At 44.4% G+C, this 23455-nt stretch overlaps 1 long non-coding RNA gene across 1 annotated transcript; it reads right to left on the bottom strand.

Moving 5' to 3' along the window:
• Positions 1 to 10117: 10117 nt before the first annotated feature.
• LOC123093375 (uncharacterized) lies at positions 10118 to 12074 on the bottom strand. Its single transcript, XR_006445307.1, has 3 exons — positions 11486 to 12074; positions 11214 to 11395; positions 10118 to 10621 (listed from the first exon to the last, which is right to left on the bottom strand). It is a non-coding gene; the product is annotated as an uncharacterized lncRNA (long non-coding RNA).
• Between the last annotated feature and the right edge of the window lie 11381 nt (positions 12075 to 23455).

Genomic DNA, 23455 nt, shown 5'->3' with positions numbered 1-23455 from the left:
GGCCTTGTCAACGTCCATATCAGTCGCAGAAGTTGCAGCACTGAAAAAGTTCATAACCCACTCGGTCAGAGCAGAAGTATGAGTCGGTAGAAGAAAACGCAGAAAAATAGAGCACTCACCCAGAGGCAACAGGAACGTCTAGCTTGATCTTGGGCAAGGTCTTTCGAGCCTTCGAAGGGGCGACCTTGGGTTGCTTGGCGACCTTCTCCATCGGCTCCAGAGTCGAAGTCCGAGTGCGCTTCTGTGCTTGAGTACTCAGAGCCATGGTCTTGCCGCGTCCGCCCGCCGGATCTTGGAGTTGCTTGGATCGACGCTCTGAGCGAGGTGGTGAGTCAACTACCTCTTCGTCGTCCGACTCATCACTGTCTTCCTCGTCATCATCTTCTGGAGATTGCCAGTCACCGCTCTCTTCTGCACTGTCCTCTCCTTCATGGTCTTGCTCCAGGGCTTGTTCACCATTGGGCATCGAGTACATCTCAGTATAAACCTACAAGACAAGAAGTCAAACAAATATCAATCGGATTTAGAGACAGTTGCAAGACAGATTGAGGTACATTCGGTAGCGAAGATAAGACCTTGTTTGGTTGGTTGTTGGCGCTGAATGGATCGACTCTCCTGGCTCCCCTGGGGTTATCCTTGTTTCCTGTAATGCCCTTCAGCCACAGGGCCACCGTCTCATCCGTAAACTCCTCTGGATGAACCCGAGTACATCCACATCGAGTGGTCATGAGCTTGGAGCGGCTGGATGTGTCGACTGAGAAACACCTCCAACAAGTCCATGTCAGTTACACCCTGATGGATCAGCTGGACCACCCTCTCGACCAACATGTTCGTTTCCACCCTCTCCGCAGCGGTCACTTTCAGCGAAGAAGGTTGCTGGGCGCGATCTAAAGAGAAACGGGGAAGACCGGTAGACTGGCCGGGAGTCGCAATATCCTGGCAGTAGAACCAGGTCGACTGCCAGCCCTTGACCGACTTGGGAAGTGTCATGGAAGGGAAAGCGCTCCTCTTCCTCTTCTAGATCCCCAAACCCCCGCACATTTGGATCACGTGCGTCCTCTCGTCACTCGAATTCACCTTCTTCACGGATTGTGAGCAGATTGTGAAGATGTGCTTGAAAAGACCCCAGTGCGGTCGATAACCCAGGAAGTTTTCACACATGGACACAAACGCGGCGAGGTACGTAATGGTGTTGGGAGAGAAGTGATGGAGCTGAGCTCCGAAAAAGTTCAAGAAGCCCCAGAAAAAGGATGTGGAGGAAGGGAGAAACCATGGTCGACGTGGGTAGCAAGGAGGACGCACTCAACCGACCGCGGCTGAGGCTCCGTCTCCCCCTTCGACAGCCTCACAGCTCCGGCAACGATCAAACCGGAGTCGGCCAGCTCCTCCAAATCCTCTAGACGGAGTGAAGATCGTATCCAATCGCCCTGGACCCAACCCAGAGGCAGCGCGGACCTCGACGACGACCCCCAATTCGTCTTCTTGCCTTTCGCCGCCCCCGTCACCTTCTTCGCGTGCTCCAGCATCGTCGTCTTGTCCTTCACCATGGTGGCGGGGCGGCGGTGTCGAGGGCGAAGGAGAAAGGTGCAGCGGAGAAGCAGAGAAGGAAGAGGGAGAATGGATGCGTACAGTGCAAATGCCTCGGCCCCGACGCCTTTTAAGGACCCACTTCCGAGTGGGTGACGCGTAGGCCCGAGCAATCCTGTCAAATCCCGCAATAGTCGCACGCTGGGTACATGGTGAAAAAGGTGGCGCAGAAACCAAGGCACCCCTGTCTATCCATCCCGCTTACTACGGCGCGCTCCGCCTCGCGCGCTTTCCCAAAATTTCGAATCCCGCGAGATCCGGGATACGCCGTAACCAATCGCGCCAAAGATTTCGCGTCAAAGTAACACTCGACGAGTGCCGGTAGAAATCCACTCGGCAACTTCTAAATCGATCAAGGCGACTGAAACGAAGCTGAAGTTCCAACATGGGCCTCCAATCCAACATGGGTACTTGTGAAGCACAAGAGTCAAGGCAAGACTAACTTCAACCTTCTTTTCACTCGGACCTCAATCCATTCGGGGGCTAATGATGATGATATAGGCCTAGGGTAGGGTCATAGGCCTGACCTATACGCCCTACCCAAGGTCACTACCCTAGAAGCAAAGACATCCAAGAGACAACAGGGAGTACCAATTGAAGTCGTCAAGTGCAAGCCACTCGACCAGTCATATCACTCGGGTACCCCTCCCTCCTGGTATCACTCGACCATACGAGAAAGCACTTGACCCAAAGAAGACCACGGTCAGGCGTTCACTCCGTAGTCTTAAAGATCATTAATAGCACTTTATAGCTGGCGTTATCAGTAACGCCCTATCTTTATGTACATTGAACCCCTGTAACGGAGGTGGGCTGGGGTCCTGGCACACTCTATATAAGCCACCCCCTTCCTCTGGGACAAGGGTTCTCACCCCCTGTAACACACACTCCCATATTCCAGTCGACCGCCTCAGGGCACCGAGACGTAGGATTTTTACCTCCTCTGAGAGGGGCCTGAACTCATAAACTCTTGTGTACAATCTCACCGTAGCTAGGACCTTGCCTCCTCATACGTACCCCCTATACTTACTGTCAGACTTAGTACTACGACAGCAACACCACCCCCACCAGACGCATCAGCGCCTCCAAATCTTCGGCTCCAGGAGAAGCAGGTCTTTACATTGTTTCTTTGCATTGCGTTCCTGCCACTAGTGGATGCTGGCCTGAAGTTGGGTTTTTCTTTCTTTTGGTTTGATGTGTACAGTACAACAAGTTCCTCGTGTTCTTGGGGTTCTTGTGGAATATGCTCTCATGTGTCATGGAGGTTGGCGCCATCAAGGCTCTCGCGCCCGCCAGAGGATGGGTAAGCCACTCACCCTGTGACACACACCACTGAAGTTCTGAACAAACAAATCAATCGTGTTTGTTGTTATTGAGGTGTGTTGCTTTCGTTGGTGTTTACAAAGTTAGTTTAGTTCCGACCAGAGTGACTTTACGCACACATAGAAAATGCACATGTTGTTGTGATACATAGATTTGCCCCTTTCCCAAAGATATATAGATCACATGCCATGGTGTACCAAAGGTTCATACTTGATGGTTTTCTTTTCTTGAATTCGTGATTGTCAAATGTTTGATTTGGTTTGAGCCGTTAATTGTTTGTTCAAAGGAGATGAAAATGCATCTGTGATTAGATAATCCGCAGCAGAACATGGGTGCATATTGTGTACTGACTTCTATTTAGTTGATAATATTTTGGTGGTGTGGCTATCAACCAATGTAGTGCATATGTTTGCTTTTTAGGCTGCCATGATTTTTCCTGCTATAATATGTATGTAGTGCATCTTATCTGTTCTTTATGTTGCTTTGGCACGATATACTGTTTTTCCTTCATGGGTTTATGAAGCCACTAGTTAATCTTCTTTCCTTTCTCGCTCTTGTTGTATCTCTCTCTTTGCCCAGGTCACCCGGAAGTTTAATATTGTGAAGGGCGAGAAGATCGATGGATGGAGCTTGTCGTTGAGTGGCTGGATATGGGGTGGTGTGAAGTGTCTGATGGGTTGCCGTTTTGCTTGGTGCTAGCTCTTGGCTCTTTTTGTATTCAACACAAGGAAGGTCTGTCCCGTCTCGGTGTGTTCATACCTGTGACCATTCATTCAAACAGAAGAATGACGACACAAGGAAGGGCCAATAGTGAGTAGCAGAAGCTGTTAGATTCATCCATGAGCTTATTTAGTTTGTGGTGGTGTTGGGTTAGCTTGTTATCTGTGTTTGACTTTTGTTGGGAAATAACTTGGTAGGATGATGATATGGAATGTTTCATCCAATGTATTGACTGACTTGGCGTGCATGAATGAATTTGCCCAACGCGTTATGCTGGTGAAATTGCTCGTGAAAATCCACCAAGTTGTCTAAAATTTGTCCTTGTTTGTAAAAAACCAAAACCTTTTGGGTCCTGATTGCAAGATGCTAGGGTCTTTTGCTTGCAAATTTATGTTATTTCTGGGGTTCCTTGTCCCTGCGGCATAAGACTTCGAGTCTGAGGCCCGGCATGCCCACCCTGAGAAGGCAAAGGTCCATCGCACTGCGGAATTAATTGACAAGGAAAGATCTACTGTGATGGAAGTATGTAACTGAAGAAAACCAACCAAATGAGCTGGAGAAGTGGTAGCAACGAAAATTCGGTTTCACTCCAATAGTTTGATATTCAATTAGACGCATGAAGAGAAAAGACAATCAACTAAAATGCATATTCCGTGGATGATAAGTCAATAGAAGTGTGTTGCAATATACTTCCTCCGTCTCAAAATAAGTTTCTCAACTTTGTACTAAAGTTAGTACAAAGTTGTACTAAGCTTGAGACACTTATTTTGGGATCGAGAGAGTATTTTACAATCCCAGATCATGTTCATTTTTTAATGGTCCTACAGTTAAGTTCATTTTTTTCTTACAACAGAAGCCACAAAGACTCATCCAAATGCAACATTCGACAACAGAAGAACATAACCATTGTGCTGAACAATACCTGATGCCACACGGTCAGTAATTACTTGGACTGTTGCTCAAACGATTTGACAACACACATGGGAAGATGGGGCAGTTGGCATCCGCTTCAGTAGAATGAGACTGTACCAATGTCTTGAGTGTCTTGGTCCTCATGTCAATAGAGAACATGTGCGACTTATCAATGTCCAGTCTCACGCCACAGCTCATGTAGACGACATCATCACCATGGATGCTAAGGATGGGGTAACATGGTAAAAGGTTCATCATCGTCGAGCCTAGCTGAGTCAACAAAGCAAAATGGTGTGGGTTCTGAATGAATATGCCAACTGATGGGAATTTCCATGTTACATCAACGGGGAAAGGTGAAAATTGTCATGTCAAATAACAGGAGGGGATGAGGGTGGAGTAGCAATCCCCTCCCCGACAGTCTCAGAGGGAGTCATGCGTGAAGACGCCGCTGTCACTGAAGGTGCCGCGGACGTCCAGTGTCCCGCTGCGGCCGCCAAGGGATCCGCCATGTCCGCGGTCACGGGTGCCGAGGGGACCGCAATGTCCGTGGTAGTCGTCGACGAGGGATCCGCGTCGCCGAGGAAACCGCTACTTCAGTGGTAGCAGTCGCCGAGTTGTCGAAATGTCCGCGGTCGCGATGGTCGCAATGGTAGCATATTCCGTGGATGATAAGTCAATACGAATGTGTTGCAATATATTTTACACTGAAGCATGACTTCTGTCGAATCAATGAATAAGAGTAGTTTCACTAGTACTCCGTGGAGTACTAGTTTGCAAGTATGTCTATGTTCTTTTCTCCTCCTACAAAAGAACATACGAAGAAGCATGACACATCTTGCTGTTTATCCTTTAATAATCCCTCTACACATACAATACCAAGGGAGAGTGAGGAATAGATGATAGATGATAAACAACACTACAGACACCACAACAGGAATCCTATTAATATGCCTGATATTTACTTTGTTGAGTGTACTTGAGATTCAATTAGTCCAGCTAAAAGGCAGGCTATATAATTTAACAGGGTCTTCCATAGGGTGTGTATCGATGTTGGCTCCGGTGCCTGTTGCCAATAACATAACTGGCATCCGCTGGAGGAGGAAGTGACGGCAACATCATGCTGAAGGGCGGGGGCGGCAGCAAAGGAGACAGTTGCCGCAGAGGTTGAAACTGGCTCCAGTCGTTCAGCGGAAGTGGACGCACCATCTGTCCAAAGCCGACTGTGTTAAACGCAGGGTATGTCTGCTGAAGAGGGTTCCTAGCCGCTGCAGGAGGTATTGGTGGCAAATGTGTGTTGAAGGACCTTGGCGGAGGCTGAAACGCGGGCTGGTTGTTCAGTGGATGCCCCATTCGCCCGAAGGCCGCTCCATTAATCACAGGGTTTCCTGGATGAGAGTTCACTAAACACACACCACATTTAGCAAAAGCAAACGTTAGTAGGAATCGATACATCCACTGAACAACACATATCTTTATCAAAAATTTAGACCCCATGCATTGTGGATTTCATGATGATGATAATAATGCAGTTTATATATATGGCCAAACTTTATATTACTTCAAAACTAGTTCTATTGATAATGATGCTGAAGAGAAGCAACAGCTCCTTACAAATTTGACAGGTAGATGACGCTACCATAGAAACAACATGGTCATTATCATTATCATTTTAACATGATTAACCCATCACCATTAGGATTTACCCATCTACATGTTTCCTTCACTATGGAACCTCCCTTACCGTGACTTTTGCGGAAGCAAAACCGTGACTCTCGCGAAAGGAAAAAAAAAGAAAATGTGTTTTTTCCCTTTCCGAAAGGCACGGCCGTGACTCTCGCGAAAGCACAACCATACCTCTCGCGGAAGCAAAATCGTGACTCTTGCGAAAGAAAAAAAACAGAAAGCGCGTTTTTTTTCGTTTCCGGGAGGCACGGCCGTGACTCTCGCGAAAGCACACCCGTGCCTCTCGTGGAAGCAAAACCGTGACTCTCGCGGAAAAAAAAAGAAAACGTGTTTTTTTATTTTCGAGAAGCACGGCCGTGACTCTCGCGAAAGCAATACCGTATCTCTCGCGGAAGCAAAACCGTGACTCTCGCGAAAGAAAAAAAAGGTGTTTTTGCAAAAAAAAATTGAAATTTTTTTTGGTTGAAAAGCCAAGGAAGACCGGTGGAAAACCAAAACGTCGAAAAAAATCGTTTAAAAAGCCGAAAACTCGTGCGGAAAAAAAAATAGAGGGAGCGCCCAGAGCGCGACACGGACGAATGGCTGAGAGAGCACCAAGTAGCGCTGATCGTTGTGAAGCTTTCGAAGGAGCGCTCGTTAACTAGTTGCTCTCCAAATAGAAGTTAGCAAAAATCCCGCAGCAAATAGGCACTGAACACACGGGAGCGCGTATACAGCGCCTTCAGCGCCAGGTGCAACAAATAGCGCTCACGTGCGCGGATTCTTGGGCCGGGCCGCTAGCATTTGAATGCGCTTCGCTCAATCGCTCAGCACCTGGATCGCTCGCTCGATCGGCTCGACAAAAAAAAGCTAGTTCGATTGTTTGGTTGCCCGTTTAACCCTGTTCATACATTTTTGGTAAAAAGTTCCTACGTTTAAAGAAAGTTAATCGATATTGAAAAAATGGTCATCAATTTTAAGAAAAGTTTATAAACTTAAAAAGTCATCAATTTTGACAAAAGTTCATCTTTTGAAGAAAAGTTCACAAATTTTGATAAATTCATCCTTTTAAAAAAGTTCATGGAATTTGAAAAAAGTTCATTTATTTTGGAAAAAAAAATCATCAATTTTAAAAAATCATGACTTGTTCAAAAACTTCACGTGTTTCATAAAAAAAGACGGGTTTTAAAAAAGGAGTGACTGGATTTGGAAAAGTTTCACGAATTTTAAGAAAATTTCACAATTTGAAAAAAATATCCGAATTTGTGTAAAGTTCCCGATTTCCTGAAAATTTCAAGAAATTTAAAAAAAAATAAGAGAAAAGGAAAAACCAGAAGAAAAACCGGCCAAAAGAAAAGCTGAAAAAAATAAAACCAAAAACAGGGAAATCACTGCATTGAAGAAGTGAAAAGAAGTGTTAAAGTCGCAACAGCCAAGTTACCGCGTTGGTTACCCCTGCCTGTCGCTGCGTGCTGGTCTCGTGTTTGCTGCACATTTTTTGGATTTTAACAATAGAGAAAAGAAAAGTGTGGATAGGCAGGCCCATGGACCTGAAACACATAGAGCGCATGAGTGACCGACCGTGATGGCCCTGCCCATTTTACCAGATCTTGAATCCTGGTTCTGTTTGTTTTGGGCAGAAGTTTCGGTCTGGTTTCAGTTCCAGATTTTTGTTTTATGTCTGTGTATTTTTAGAGCCTTTATTCGATTTGTTCTTTTTGTTTTCTTTTTTCATTTTAAATTTTAATTTCTTAAATTTTTCTGTTTGTTTTTTCTTTTCTTATTTTCTACAAAAAAAAATGCAACTTCATAAAAAGTTCAATATATTAAAAAAAGTGTTCACTTTTCTCAAGAAAAGTTCAATATATCATATCATATATAAAATTCACTTTTCCCAAAAAAAGTTCACATTTGTTTCCTTAAATCGTGTTTTCATATTATCTTAAGAGTTTCAAAGTTTATTTGGTTTTTCAAAAAAGTTTGTGTTTCTAAAAAAATCAAACTAAAAAAACATCATTTCAAATTTTGTTCCCATTTTAAAACTTGTTTCGAATTGTGTTCCCACTTTTTCTAAAATTGTTCATGTTTTAAAAATGTGTGAGATTTTTAAAAGTGTTTGACTTTTTTAAAATTGTTTATTTTCTTAAAATTGCGTTTCCAAAAATATATACTTTATGCAAAAAAAAACATGTTTGAAATTCCAGAACAATGTTTTGAAATTTTTCGATGTTGATGCTGATATTTCTTAAGGTTACTTATTAGTCACAGGCTCACTAGTTCCGGTGACTAGCGATGCACGCTTAATAGCAGGAGGTCCCGTGTTCGATCGAATGTACCCACGCAACTTTTTAGGATTTTTCACTATTCTTGTTGCAGTACCGATCGCTACTGGGCCAGCCCAGTCGGAGGAGCCCCCTGTGCGGCATGCTTTTGTTTGACGCTGAGCGCATCAAATTGAGACTCCCAACCATAGAGGGTATGGCCCCCGCACACCACCCACTACCTCCGCCCTGGGTGCCACAACCATTAGGCCTAGTGCAACCTGGGTTTTCACTCAAAACTTTGGGGAAGAGGGGCGTGGGAACCTCGACGCGCCCTTGGCCTAGTGAACTACACATGAGCGCCACTATCATTGTGGTGAATGTGAAATCGGCTAGCCCCCCCCCCCCCCCCCCCCCCCCACCCCCCGGTTCCTAAGCTCCCACCACCGCATCCTCACAGTCTTGAAGATACGATAACCGAAAAGGTAATAGACACACATCTAGTGAGGGAGGATGATTTTAGACATGGTAGTGTTGGAAACCAAATTTGACATAATTATTAGAGCAGAGCTCATCATGACAAGCCTCCGTCACCCTACCACCGCCCACGCAACTAGTAGAGACAACCAACACTTCCGGTACCACCACGAAAGAGGTCAACACCGCCTTCACACCAAGGGGTGCCACCCCCGCTTCTGGTGTGCATGCAGATTAGACACGTCGTCACCAGCACTCGCAACCACACGGCTATACCGACGAGCTCCTCGGGTGGCGGCGGGGAAAGAAGAGAGGGATAAGGATTGCTAGGGTTGGTCGCTCTTGTGTCGCCCTCAAGAGGTATGAGCGTTTTCCCTAAAGATACCATAACACACTGATGTTCTCTCCGGGAGGTCATCTGAGCTAACTATCCCCCACCCATCCCATACACCAGCTATGTAGGAATGAACGGACACTTCCGTTCAGTAAAAAACCCACTCCCGGTGAATGCTCTAGAATTGTCAGGCAAAAACAGATAAATTTGCAATGTCGTTGTACAAGGTTGGCATGTTCTAAGCTAAAAATTGCCACGTTATATAAGTAATTGTTAGAAAAATTGCCATGCTGCAGCAGAGTAATTGTCGTGCATTTTCAGGAATTGTCATGATTGCAACATGAAGAATTGCTAGCCTGGAAAAGGAAAATGGAGAAAATTGTCATGCTCAGTAATCCCATGCCGTTAGATGGGAATTGCCATGTTACATCAACTGGAAAAGGTGAAAATTGTCATGTCAAATAACAGAAATTGTCACCCCGAATGCGCTTGTTGAGATTTCTATCCTGAGCAAACCATTTAGTTGCGTCAGCTCGTAGTTCACTCACATGGTGTGTGGGAGCGAATGCTTTAAGATTCACATGCGGATCTGTCGTGCCTGAGAGCGTTCAATCGAAAAATCCTAAAATCCGATGCCAAACCGTTAGCATTTAGGAAATAAAAAGGTTAGTATTGTACTAAATTGTACAAGAAATTTTTATTCGTGTTTCGTGTATTGGTTTGCAAGTATGTCTATGTTCTTTTCTCCTCCTACAAAAGAAAGACATACAAAGCAGCATGAGACATCCTGCTTTTTATCCTTTATAATCCTTGTACACCTATAATACCAAGAGAGGTTGAGGGATGCATGATAGATGATAAACAACACTACAGGCATGACAACAGGAATCCATTAATATGTCTGATATTTACGTCTTTAAGTACTTAAGGTTCAACAAATTCATCTAAAAAGTAGGCTATATAATTTAACAGGGTCGTCCATAGGGTGAGTATCGATGTTGGCTCCGGTGCCTGTTGCCAAGAACATAATTGGCATCCGCTGGAGGAGGAAGTGACGACAACATCGTGCTGAATGGTGGTGGCGGCGGCAAAGGAGGCAGTTGTCGCAGAGGGTGAAACAGGCGCCAGTCATTCAGCGGAAGTGGACGCACCATCCGTCCAAAGCCGGCTGTGTTAAACACTGGGTATGACGGCTGAAGAGGGTTTCTAGCCACTGCAGGAGGTATTGGTGGCAAATGCGTGTTGAAGGACCTTGGCGGAGGCTGATACGTGGGCCGGTTGTTCAGTGGATCCACCATTCGCCCAAAGGCCGCTCCGTTAACCACAGGGTATCCTGGATGAGATTTCACTGAACACACACCACATTTAGCAAAAGCAAACGTTAGTTGGAATTGATACATCTACTGAACTACACATATGTTTATCGAGAAGTTAGACTCCATGCATTGTGGATTTCATCATGATGATAATATTGCAGTTTATATATATGACCAAACTTTATATTACTTTAAAACTAGTTCTTTTGATAATGATGCAGAAGGGAAGCTCCAGCTGCTTACAAATTTGACTGGTAGATGAGGCTACCAGAGAAACCAAATGTTCATGATCATTACAAATATCATTTTAACATGATTAACCCCTTACCATCAGGACTTACCCATCAACATGTTTCCTTCACTAAGAAACCTAACACCCAAAGGCCCTGTTTTTTTTAGAGTGAAAAGCGCCATTTTAGTTCAGGAACTGAACAGGATTGCACACTTTACTCCTATCGAATTATTATAACTACGGTTCGTGTTCCTTTTTTTAATGATACTACTGTTAAGTTCGAGTATTCTTACAACAGGAACCACAAAGACACGTCCAAATGCAGCATGCAACAACAGAAGATAATAACCATTGTTCTGAACAAGACATAATGCAACACGGTCAGTAATTACCTGGAGTGTTGCTCAAATGATTCGACAACACGCAAGGGAAAAGGGGACGATTGGCGTCCGTTCCAGCAAGAGGACACGGTGATAATGTCTTCAATGTCTTGTCTCTCATGTCAATGGAGATCATCAGCTTGGTGTCTGATTTGACCGTGGAATTCATGTGGACGATATCGTTACCATGGATGCTGAGCATGGGGAAAGATGGTAAGAGGTTCCTGTTAGGCCACTAGATCGTATGGGTCAGTGATTTCTGGTAGTGGGGCGTAGAGTATTACCTCCTCCTTGACCTGACGAGCTCGCGCCGAAGGTCATCGTGATGTGGCAACGGCGTGAGCGCGATTGTGCGTGGGTGGCGGCGGTGGTTGAGCTTCCCATCGCATCGCGCTAACCCTAGATCGGTAGGGATATTGGTGGGGATTGCGGCGCACGGTGAACCTCGTGTCGCGTGCGGCTGGCTCCCCCACCCCTTTATATAGCGCGGCAACAGGGGCCCACCAGCCTTTGGTTAGGTTCGGCGCCCCCGATTAGGGCTCGGGTCAAGGGCCCGTCGAGCCGTTGGGCTCGATTGGGAAGAGATCAACCTAACATTCTCCCCCTTGATCTCAACTTTACTTTTATCCTTATACTTTCTAGTTTATTTGTTTCATCACATATTGGTACATAGAACATGTTTCATCGTCACAGCTCAATTGCCGATAGAATCAGACAGCCACAACGTACCTTTCTGTTTTGAAACAAATTCTTTAACCTTGGGCCCTTTATTGTCCGGAAATCTTAAACTATACCATAAAATTCATGTCGACTGTGTGTTCTCCAAACACACTGGGTGGTAAGCCTTTAATAAGCAGATCTGCAAACACTTGTCTGTTGCTTTTATGCTTCAAGCATTTCTACATGATTTCAGACTTTCTCCTTTACAATGCATAACTCGGTGTCAGTGTGTTTGGCATCAACACTTGACTCGTTGTCATAGGAGCGAAAACTTAAAAATGGTTATCGCTGTTGTCAACCATTATCAACTCCGGGTACAGGTCCTTAACCATTTTGCCTGTCCCTCAGCCCTCGTATCAAGCTATAAAATATCTTTGCATCACATTGATGATAATTCTTTCATTCTCTGGAGCTTTTCCACACCAAAACTCCAAGTGTGAAAATTAGCGACAATTGTGGATTTCGCTATACATTTCACAACTCATGTCTTTGTACTCACAGTCTTTTAAGAGCACTTGTTTCTTCCAGCATGAGGCCGATATCTTCGAGTCCATTCCAGTGATCTATATATGGACTGGACATTGCCAAAACAACCCAGATACATGAACTATGTCATGGTAATATATTGAGCTTTAACAGCTGAAGCATATGGCACCATATCCGTTTTCAATCTTTTCTCATCAACTTTTGGAACACCATAGTTTCCGGTTCCATTACCATTGACTATAAGAACATGCTTAGGTTTCTCGCATGCATACTTTAGATACCTTTCTAAGCATGTCCATGCGACATTACTAATACCCCTTTTATTCTTTTCTAGGTGAATCTCGATAATTATAACGAGAGACACTCTACCGAGAACATTCTTTTGAACTTTGAGAACAAGAACTTCTTTTCTTCTCCTGCAGTAGATTGACATGACCACTAGCAAGTTGGACGTCATCCACATGCACATGATTATGAAATGAATTTCCCATTCTATAACTTTGCTTGGATACAATTGTCCTCTCATTTTCTTTAACCCAAAACAACATTTGATTGCTTTAGTCCATAAAAGACTTCTTCAGGTAGTATCCCCTGTGTTCTGTACTTTCATCTGATGTAACTCAGATCATAATATCTTTCATCTGATGTAACTCAGATCATGATGTGCTACCAACACTCATTGTAATCTATTCAGTGTAAAATGCGCAAAAACCTTTAGATTTTAGTCGTGTTTTACACCTTTACATATTTCCTTTGGATTCACATTGACCTTCTATACTCTTTACAGCCTACTGTTTTGGTTCCATTAGAAATTACTCATGAGTCCCGAGCATCGTCAGAATTCACCAATTTCATTTCATCTCACATAGTCTCTTATCATCTAGATAAGCAGACACTTCTCAAAACTCGATTGAGTGGTTTAAATGAGGTGGGATCAACCTCCATTTGAATTTCTCTAACATAGACTTTATAGTAATCAGAAGTATCTGATTTTCTCATTCTTTGAGACCATCTGTGTCTCAGGTACTGACACTTCTTTCATATGGGGCTGTTGTTGCTCTGTCATTGCCAAGAGGCAAATTAATTGTATAGTCTTTTACTTTCAAGAGGCAATAGGTTTCACAGGGACCTTAATCACAAGATCCATGTTTAATCATTCCTCCTTTATAGAGCTAACAACGGGTGTTGTATAGGTCATACAACATGCTCCCCCAGATACAATCTATTTGAGTCTTAGGTATCTTCATACCATGCTCCCCCAGATTACCCCATCTTCACTAAGAATGGCATATCTTTAAACTTTATTATTTGGGTTTATTCTGTTAAAAATTTCTTCTTTATGGCACTTTAAGCACCGTCTTAGTATTCCTTAGTTTTCTTTCCTTGAGGGGTATTATTATGATCATCGTACTCCCCCACACGATCACATTCTTCATTAATGGATATCTCATATTTCTTTCTCCCCCTCGAAATGTGGCAAGAACTTTTCTGCCACAATTTCGAAAAAACCATTCACAACTCTTGTGAATTGAGGAAACTTTGAGTATCTACTTTATTTATCTGATTACTTCATATGTAATGAAGTTATCTGTTAACTGGTATGGGAGTACTTTTTCCTTATTCCATTTCAGAAACTCAAAAGAGTTCTTTATCATTAGTACTTTTGCAAGTCACACTTACATATCATTCTTATCTTTAGGTTCGTCTGTAACTTCTATTCTTTTCGGAGTTATTGAGTGCTTAATGACCGTTACACATAAGATGTACGGTCGATACTAGGAAAGCATAATAGGTACTCCATACTTTTCTCCCAGAGTGGGACACATTAAAATCACATGAGTCATCATGTCTTTCTCCTGTCATACAGGATAACTCTGAGAAAATTTCTGCCGCCATATGGGTTACGCAAGGATTTTCCCAGACTTTTCCTGCCATGCAGGTTTTATCATAATCATCTTTTCCCGCCATGCAGGTAATTCCCTGTAAGGGACATAAATGCCAGAATTGGCTCTTTTGACTGCATATTCAATCATCAAATTTATAAATAAATCTGACACACATGCTTGATCCGACGTTGGTCAAATTAAACATGCATGTTGCTTGTTTCATCTCAAATCATGTTGACTGAAAAATCTTCTTCATAGAGAGTACATGAAAGACATTCGTCAACCAAGACTCTCAATGATCTATCTCTTTTCTTTTCTTGGATATTAATATCCAAGAATTATTTTCTTTTGAAGCCATTCTTTAGAGAGAACATACTCCCTCATATTATGACCTTTCTTAGTCATCTTTCGGGTCACAAATAACCAGACATTTGCTTTCACGAATGAAGGCATGGAGAACTTTTAGTCTGAGAAAAACTTAGCCAATAATCAACAATAATGAGCATAAAAATAACCCCATGTTGATCTAGTAAAAAATACGCACATTAAACTTTTAAAACTTTCTTTTATATTCTAAATCACCGTTGGGCAGAATTAGAACAAAACATCATCCTTCTACATTAATTCCATATCACCATTGGGCAGAAATGAAAATAACGCATATAACTTATAAATAATGTGATGATAAAATTTTTATGAAGCAACTTTGCTAAGAAAATAATCATCATTATCAAATTTATTGCAGCGAAAAAAAAATACATTTCTCACTCTTTATCAAATGCTTTGAAATTTGTCACTTTTGATACAAAAACTTGTCAGAGATTTGAACTTTTAACTATAAGACTCATTGAATTATAATATTGTCATCTTCAACGTTGGTCAGAAAATAACAATACCATAATTAAACTTTAATCAAATATCTTTCTACTGTCTTTGCAGAAGCTATCTGAATCTGATTTCACCCACAAGTGAAAAACTTCTCTCAAAAACCGTTCTTCCAATTAAATTTTCATGTTGGTTCCAATTTAATTGGGGGATAAAACTTTTAATTTCTTTGCATAAAAAACACTATTAATTATTTACGCAGCGGCAAAACATGAATAAAAATTCATGAACTTTTAATTCTTCACAGAAACTTTTCTTTGACAAAATAAAAATATTCATGAACTTTATTATTTTATTTATAAACTTCATGTACATTTCCTTTTCTAAATCTTTATTCTCAGAAACTTTTTCTGTCTATTTTGCTATTTTCTTAAACAAAATTTTCGTTGGAAAAAATTGCATAGAAAACTATATGAAATAAACTGTGGAACTTTTTCCCAAAAACTGGACAAATAGACAAAATCAAAAAAAAACTGAAAGAACTGTAGCTGGCCCGCGGCCTGCTTGCGCGCGCTCTGAGCGTCAATGCGTCGCGCCTGGCCGAAAACGGCCCGGCCTAGCGCCCGCCAGCGACTGCAGCCTGAGCGCAGTCGGCTCCCTCTTTCGGCCCAAAGGCCCAGCCGGCGCTAGGGATTCTTTCTGGGTCGTCCGATGCAATCAGACGGCTGAGCATCGATTTTGCTCGGTCAAAAACGGCTCGTCAGCGAGGCCAAGGGGAAACCCTAAATCATTCTTCCCCTCATGCGCCGCTCGCCTTCGTCTTTCTGCTCGCCCGAGCTTCGCCGGCAACGGCGTCGAGCGCCACCGCGCCGCGCCCGGCCGCCTGCGACGGCGTCTAATGCCACCGTGCCCCGCGCGCCTCTATTTCCTTCCCCCCACTGCACCTCTCTCACCCGCTCGCTCCTCCCTCGCCCGCAACGCCCGGATCCGGCTCCTCAAGCCACGCCGGCGCGGCGAGCCAGGGCGGAGCGTCGAGCTGTGGCCGGTCCCCTGCGAGCCATCCACTTCCCCCTCCCCACTTTTTTTCAGCGAGAGAGAGGAAAACAGAGAGGCTCGGCCGGGCTACCCCTTTCCTTTTCAGCGAGAGTAAGAGGAGCGCGGCCAGATCGCGTCGTGGCCATCCTCCTCGCCGGTCGCGCGTTCTCCCTCAGCGGTGAGCGCACCGCCGTCGAGGGACTTGGCCGCGGTGTTGGCCTTTTTTGTTTTTGTCTTTTACTTTTCTTTTCCGGCAAGCCGTTGAGCTAGCTCCGGTGGTTCTTCGTCCGACGCCTCGGCTTGCCGATGCGCGTCCGGATCGAGAGGAACGGCGCGGCCTTCCGGCGGCGCAACTTTTTCTGTTGAAGATTCATTCATTGCCCTATCTAGGGTTCTTGGGGGGGGGGGGATTTCTTTTTTCTGTGTTTCTTTTCTACCGAAAAGCTTAACCCAGTGGCATCTGATACCATTGTTAGGCCACTAGATCGTATGGGTCAGTGATTTCCGGTAGTGGGGCGTAGAGTATTACCTTCTCCTTGACCTGACGAGCTCGCGCCGGAGGTCATCACGGCGTGAGCGCGATTGTGCGTGGGTGGCGGCGGTGGTTGAGCTTCCCATCGTATCGCGCTAACCCTAGATCGGTAGGGATATTGGTGGGGGTTGCGGCGCACGGTGAACCTCGTGTCACGTGTGGCTGGCTCCCCCACCCCTTTATATAGCGCGGCAACAGGGGCCCACCAGCCATGGTTAGGTTCAGCGCCCCGATCAGGGATCGGGTCAAGGGCCCGTCGAGCCGTTGGGCTCGATCGGGAAGAGATCAACCTAACAGTTCCTTATCGTTGAGTTTCCAACCACCTGGGCCAGCAAAGCAAAGTGGTGTGGATTCTCAACCAATATGTCATCAGCATGAACCATGCACCCCTTGCGCCAGCAGTTGTCGGAAACTGCTCTATTCCATATGATGGCCCTCCAACCAACGAATATGGGCGGCTTCATGCTCGAGTAATCCGGTGGCGGACTCTTAAAGCACCGGTCGTCATAGATTATATCCAGATCGCATGCCGCCACACTTTCTTCGACCGGAGCCAGTACATAAAGGTGTTCGATCTCGATGAACTTGAGCGATCCGTTGGTGCAAGCGATGTCCCGGATGATCTACGGGCATATATGATCGCCCTTGTTACCAGGCATCAGCTCGGGAAGTGGGATGAACCACACATCATGCTGGGGATCCTGTGAGAGCACGTCACACACAAGTATACCCTTGCAAATATCGACCCAGCCTAGTAGGCTTCCTTGCTCCAAGCAGGATCACCTTGTGGATCTTGACAGGGAGGTGGTCCTCCGACGGCCGTCTCACCAGGCGAGCAGGTTTCATAGTCCAAACATTAGACTTGGAGTACGAGTGGAGTTGATGCGCCATGGGATTGCATGTCAGCGAGAGAGCAGCCAACATGTATTCCCCGTCGCCACCACAAGAGTAGATGCTGATATCATTTGGCATGAGCAAGCCGCGACAGAAAATCGGAGGGATCTGGCAGAGCGTAGGTTTCCCCGGGATGGCCTGATACATGTAGTACTCATCGACCGCCTCCCGGCACCCGGTGGTCCACAGTGGCAGGCGGGGGAGGAGGAACTGCTTCTCTGAGCAGACGACGCACGGCTCGTCGGAGAAGTCGGCATGTGCGAGGCCGGGGCAGTGGATGCAGACGTAGGAGAGGGCCGGCGGGTGCGCGAAGCAGACGGAGAGCTGGATGGCGTGGCCCATGCTCGTCTCGGCTTTGCCTGTGGTGAGGTTGTGGCGGTCGGCCAAGTAAACCCTTGTCTCGAGGAGGATCCAGGCGGGGAGGCCATTGGCGGCAGACGTGGATTTTTAAAGCTCAGGTTTCTGGACACCCCTTATCCTTACCCTCCAACATTGCTTTGAGATCCGTGCTAGACAACTAACTTTGTACATTAAATTTTCTCTTTTTTGTTTCTTCAAAAAACTTTCAGATTTTTTTGTCAAACATAAAAATATGAAATTAGATTTTTTTATTAAAAAATGTACTTTTTAGTATTTATATTGCACACAAACTTCCGAAAGTTTTTCTATATTCTAGTAAGAATGTTTTGTTGAGCTGCCAAGTTTGAAGTTCATATGTAGTTTTATATGGAAAAAACAAAAAAGACAAATATACTCGCACGAATCACAATGCAAAAATGAGTGGCTAGATAAGAGGGTGTCCCAAAGCCTATGCTCTACAGAATGTTTACCCATTGGCGGCGTCCAGCTCCGGTATGGCGGGTGGGTTCAAGTAGGGGGCGATTATGCAATTGGATCTGCTCAGCGTTCTCGCCGGATTTGTGCCCATCTGAACCTGAGCTGCGAGTTTCAAGGGGTGGAGCGTAGTACGTGCGCGACGGGAGGGAGTGAGATTGAGCCGGATTTGAGAATTGGGAGAAAGCAGCGGCGGCGAGCGGCGGTGGAGGCGATAGAGGAGAGACGCGGGGCAGTTGCTTCGCTTTTGTTCCTTCACTTTTGTTCTCTAGGAACAGTCCCTTCGCTTCTTCTCCTTTTTCGTTCTTCCTTTTTGTAAAGCTCCTTTCTCAGAGGCCAGCAAACTTGAGGCAACCGGCCGAAGCAAACCAAACCCAAGCGGTCGAGCCCGTCTCCAGTTTGGACATCTATCTATAGTAATAAGGCCGCGTAAAAGCGTCGGCTGCTGGATCTTTTTAAAAGATCTGCGACCTCGTGAGGAGTCGGATATGATGAATCGAGCGACCGAGCGTTATCTTTTTTTAAGGGAAAGCCATCATGGCGGTTTATATTTCATACGAAAACAGCAATACATCGTTTGTTAATACATCCAGAAGAAAACCCGGGGGCTCCGATTTCCAAACAATGATTCGAGAAACCTTCAAGTTCCTAGCCAACAAATCAACCGCCTCATTAGCTTCCCTAGGACAGTGAGAAAAAGCTATCGAAATAAAATTGCGAGCCAGAAAAGAACACTCCTTATAAATTGCTGCAGCCGGTCCAAGTGAATTTCCACCACCTTGTATGATTTCAACGACCTCCAAGCAGTCAGCCTCGACGCAAATTCTGTTACACACAACTTCATTTGCGAGAAATTTCATTGCATCGTGTCGTGGAAATTTTTCACAACATGATGCAATGAGAAAAAGGAACCGCTCCCTCAGGACACGCATCTTACAGATGAGCCGGCGGATGCTCGCGTGCGATCCGTGGATAGAAGCCAAGCGTTTTCCTAATAATAACCATAATAAACACCACAACATATTCTCATGGCTATATATTACTCCCTCCGTCCCATAACATCAGAGCGTTTTTGTAGTGTCAAAATCGCTCTTATGTTATGAGACGGAGGGAGTATTTAATAAATGTTGCCTTCAGGCGTGTGCCTCGCATCCACCGCGCTGGACATGGGCTAGGGCTATGCATCATTTTTTTACAACGTAACCTTATCTCTTCATCGGGCATCCCCAACCGTTCCTTCTTCCTCGCAGCAACGCAAATTCATATGTCATCTGAAACTATGCTATCGCCTATTGAGTGTCTGCTATGACCCCCCCCCCCCCCCCCCCCCCGCGAACCGCATCTGCCCCTGGTGATCATGGTCGCGATGAGCACACACAAGCTGCAATGGCGTCGGCGTACATTTTGCAACGGCGGTGGAAGGGTGCGGCGATCAACGATGAGCGTTGGCGTGCAACTGGCCGAGGCAATGGCAGAAGGCTCGCACCCCTCATGCTTCAACCGCTATCAATAAAAAGCTTTAACCCCTAGATGGAAAAGTTTCAACCGAATATAGAGAAGGCTTCAATTGGTCACTGCCATCGGGGAAAGCTGTAACGGTTGACAAAATTGCTTCAACCTTCAATGAAAAAAGCTTCAACCAAAATAATAGAGAAAGCTTTAACATGTGTTGCTCAAAAGAAAACAGCTGCTACTGTTAATAGAAAAGTTTTGACTGTGACGGTGTCCTGGCTGGGAGGTTGCTAGGTCTTCCAACATGTCGCCAAGGAAGGGAGTGTGTGTCTCGGGAAATCCAACATGCGCGATGACGGTGATGGACACTGGCCCGGTGGAAGAGGCCACAGTGCTCAAAAGCAGTACCCATCTAACGTCAAGGATGTGTGTACCGTGAAGTGTACATCACCGAGACCGCACAACAACGAAAAAGCCAGTGGTCGGAACTGTTCACATTCGATCACTGAGATGACCTTGTGGGAATCCGTAATAGGGGAGTCGCCATGCTCGTCCTGGACCCTATCATTGAAGGCTTCCGCCTATACAGGTAGTTGATGGATGGTGGCAACATTGTCAACCTCATCTATGAGAAAATACCGAAGAAAATGCAGTTCGACCAATCGTGCATCCAACCGAGCAGGACAATTTTCAAAGGATGCCCGGTCATTGTAGGTTTCCTCGGCGATTGTTTTCCTGGGAGCTAGTTCTCTTCACGCCATACCGAATGCCGATGGATGACCAAACATCCGGTGCCTATAGGTTTCCCACAGCCTTTCCTCTTGGTCATCTCGCTTTGCCCCGACGCCTCCTTGACCATTGCTCCTAGCTTGTCCATGGCCATCTTCTTGGTACCTGATCACACATTGTCGTCTTAGGTAGCAACCATGCCTCATGTGTATGGGAAGGAGACTCGCTAAGGAGCGAGTTCACCTCATGTTCAATTGTGTGTGTGCGATCTCTTATCATGGGACCACTTGGCTCTTGGGGAGTAGTGTTCATTGAGATGGCCATAGGGTTTCGTTGGGAGTTTAAGACCATAGTGTTATTGCACTCTCAGTGCAATTGCGTTGATTTTATCTAAAATGGCCACTAGATAAAATGCTAATATGGAGGCTTAACTGGTGGAAACAAAGAGATGTCACATGTTAATCTCACATGTCTCTTTTCATTGGTCCATCTTTTTTGTCCAATACAACTATTTCAAGGGAAAGTAGAAAGTTTGCATGCCATGCTAGTTGGACGATGAACCCAGAACATGGAAGATATCAGGCTATGAAAGAAACACTAAGTGAGAAATATCGGCAGTCCAAAGACAAGCGCCTCGTAGACACTTGATATGTTGTAGAATTTTAATTTGTTTATTACTAAAATAGACAATAATTCATTCTAGATATCTCTAAGAAGATATTTGTTAGAGTTCTCTGCTAAGGCTTTAAATGAAATTAAAACACACACACACACACAGGGAGAGAGACATTGCTCTGATAAAGTACTCCCTCCGCTCACTATTATAACTATAAGATATTCAAACTTTTTCGCATTGGATGTATATAGATGCGTTTTAGTATGGTTATCCACTAACTTCAATATGTATGTAGTCCATATTGAAATATCTAAAACGTCTTATAATAGTGAATGAAGGGAGTGCATATTACCTACAAATCATCCAAAACACAAAATTTTAATGAATACGCGTTGTGTTTCACAAATGAGATTGGCTTAAAAATGGTGTTAAGATGCAATGTCTTGCGTAAAAATCAAATGAAGTCATTTTTTTTGTAAAACATGATATAAACATAGTGTTGGTGTATTTCCATTAGTAGATTGTACAGTGGACATGATGTGTTACGTGTCCATTTGTCATGAATAATATGAGAACACATATGAAGATCATGCATGTCAAAAATTGAGTTATAAATAAGTAATAAAGTTTAGTATAAAGCAACTCCGCCATATAATTAGATCAATTAGAGTCACTAATTTATTAGCATACCTCGTTGATTATCCTCTTCGTGAAGATGCTAGGCATTACTTTGTAGACCAAAGTCAGACACCTGTTGTTACCTGCAATAAAACTAAAAAAGTGTTTCAAGGATGACAATGTCTAATTGTAAGATAAAGAAAGAGCAAAAGCAATTTGCAAGAGAAACCACTCCTGATCAGTTTTAATACCCATGGACGCATCCTTTCTCTTGACACTGAAGGCTGCCTGGAAGCATGCCTGGGTGATCATTGTAATAACCAAAAGAGATTTTCCCCAAGAGCATGAGTATGTTCCCAAAAAACTAGAGGAGTATGTTCCCAATAAGAATGAATATAGATTATGCTTACAAAAATGGTACACTCTAAAACTTCCCACGAGAGCACAATTCAAAAATGTTGACTTTATTCATGGCACAACATTTGAGCAAGTAGAATAAAAACGTGTTCCTCAACTCATACATGTCATGCACAAGCAATATATGCAGTTAGCATGAATAATTCACGCTGAAGGTCTTAAAATGTATAACAGAGAATACTCACCGTACAAATTGGGTTTACTAATTCTTTACCATTCCATGTGCGCATAAAAAATTAGCCAGAAAAATCTCTGCAATTTTATAACTTAATGTTATCTTGAATATACTGATAATACAAATAAAATGTATTAGTATGGTCACAATGCATGGAAATTCGAAGGGAGTGCCTAAGCGAACTAAAAAGAAATTTATGTTTTAGTCAAACTCGCTTGCCGCTGGTCTTCCTCCAAATGTTTGCCTTCTTTCTTCATCCGTTGATCCAACCACCTCCACTACACCCCACCTGAGAGCATCTACATATGAGCACCCCAAACCGCCCTTATATGACTGGTTGCATGGCTCGGTCACTAACGGGTCAAAAAAAGACACCGATCGATGCCTCATAACAACCCTATATGCCTGGTCAGTCCCGCATCCATCATATCAAACCCACATCTGGGACAAATATAGGGAGGCCCGGGCACACCCAGACATGTCCACCATATCAGCCCAGCCCACTTTAGCCCACACCGACTCCACTCCGTCCCACTAAAATCCCCACCCGGAACAAAGCCCAGCCCCACTTCACTTTTGATCCACACTCCATTGATTCCCCTCCACTCCACTTCCATTCCCCTTGTCCTTCACAATGTCGAGCACCGACGGTATTGGAGGCGACAGATATGGCAAAGAGGACGACTGGGAGGCCTTCATCCGCGAGATGGAGGGTGACGAGGAGGAGCTGCCCTCCTATAACACCTCTATGTAATGGTGCTACAGTAATCCATCATGATGATGCTAAGCTACTGAGATTTGCAATGATAATCATTTTGGGATAATATCTCATTTCAAATTCCTTCTCTGAATTCTATTCAAATTCAAAGTGCAAAATGAAGTTGATCAAAACTTGTTGGAAAAATGTTCACGTTTTAGCAAATAATTCAAAACTATTTTCTGTTAAGGAACACAATATAATTATCAACTCTAAATGGGCCTAATGCATTTTAATAGAGCCAAAACAACATTTAAAATGCCCTACTCATTTTTGAA

This window comes from Triticum aestivum, chromosome 4B (assembly GCF_018294505.1).
Source record: "Triticum aestivum cultivar Chinese Spring chromosome 4B, IWGSC CS RefSeq v2.1, whole genome shotgun sequence".
Taxonomy (NCBI): domain Eukaryota; kingdom Viridiplantae; phylum Streptophyta; class Magnoliopsida; order Poales; family Poaceae; genus Triticum; species Triticum aestivum.
The sequence above is the reverse complement of the archived record's forward strand: the minus strand, read 5'-3'. Positions and strand labels throughout refer to the sequence as shown.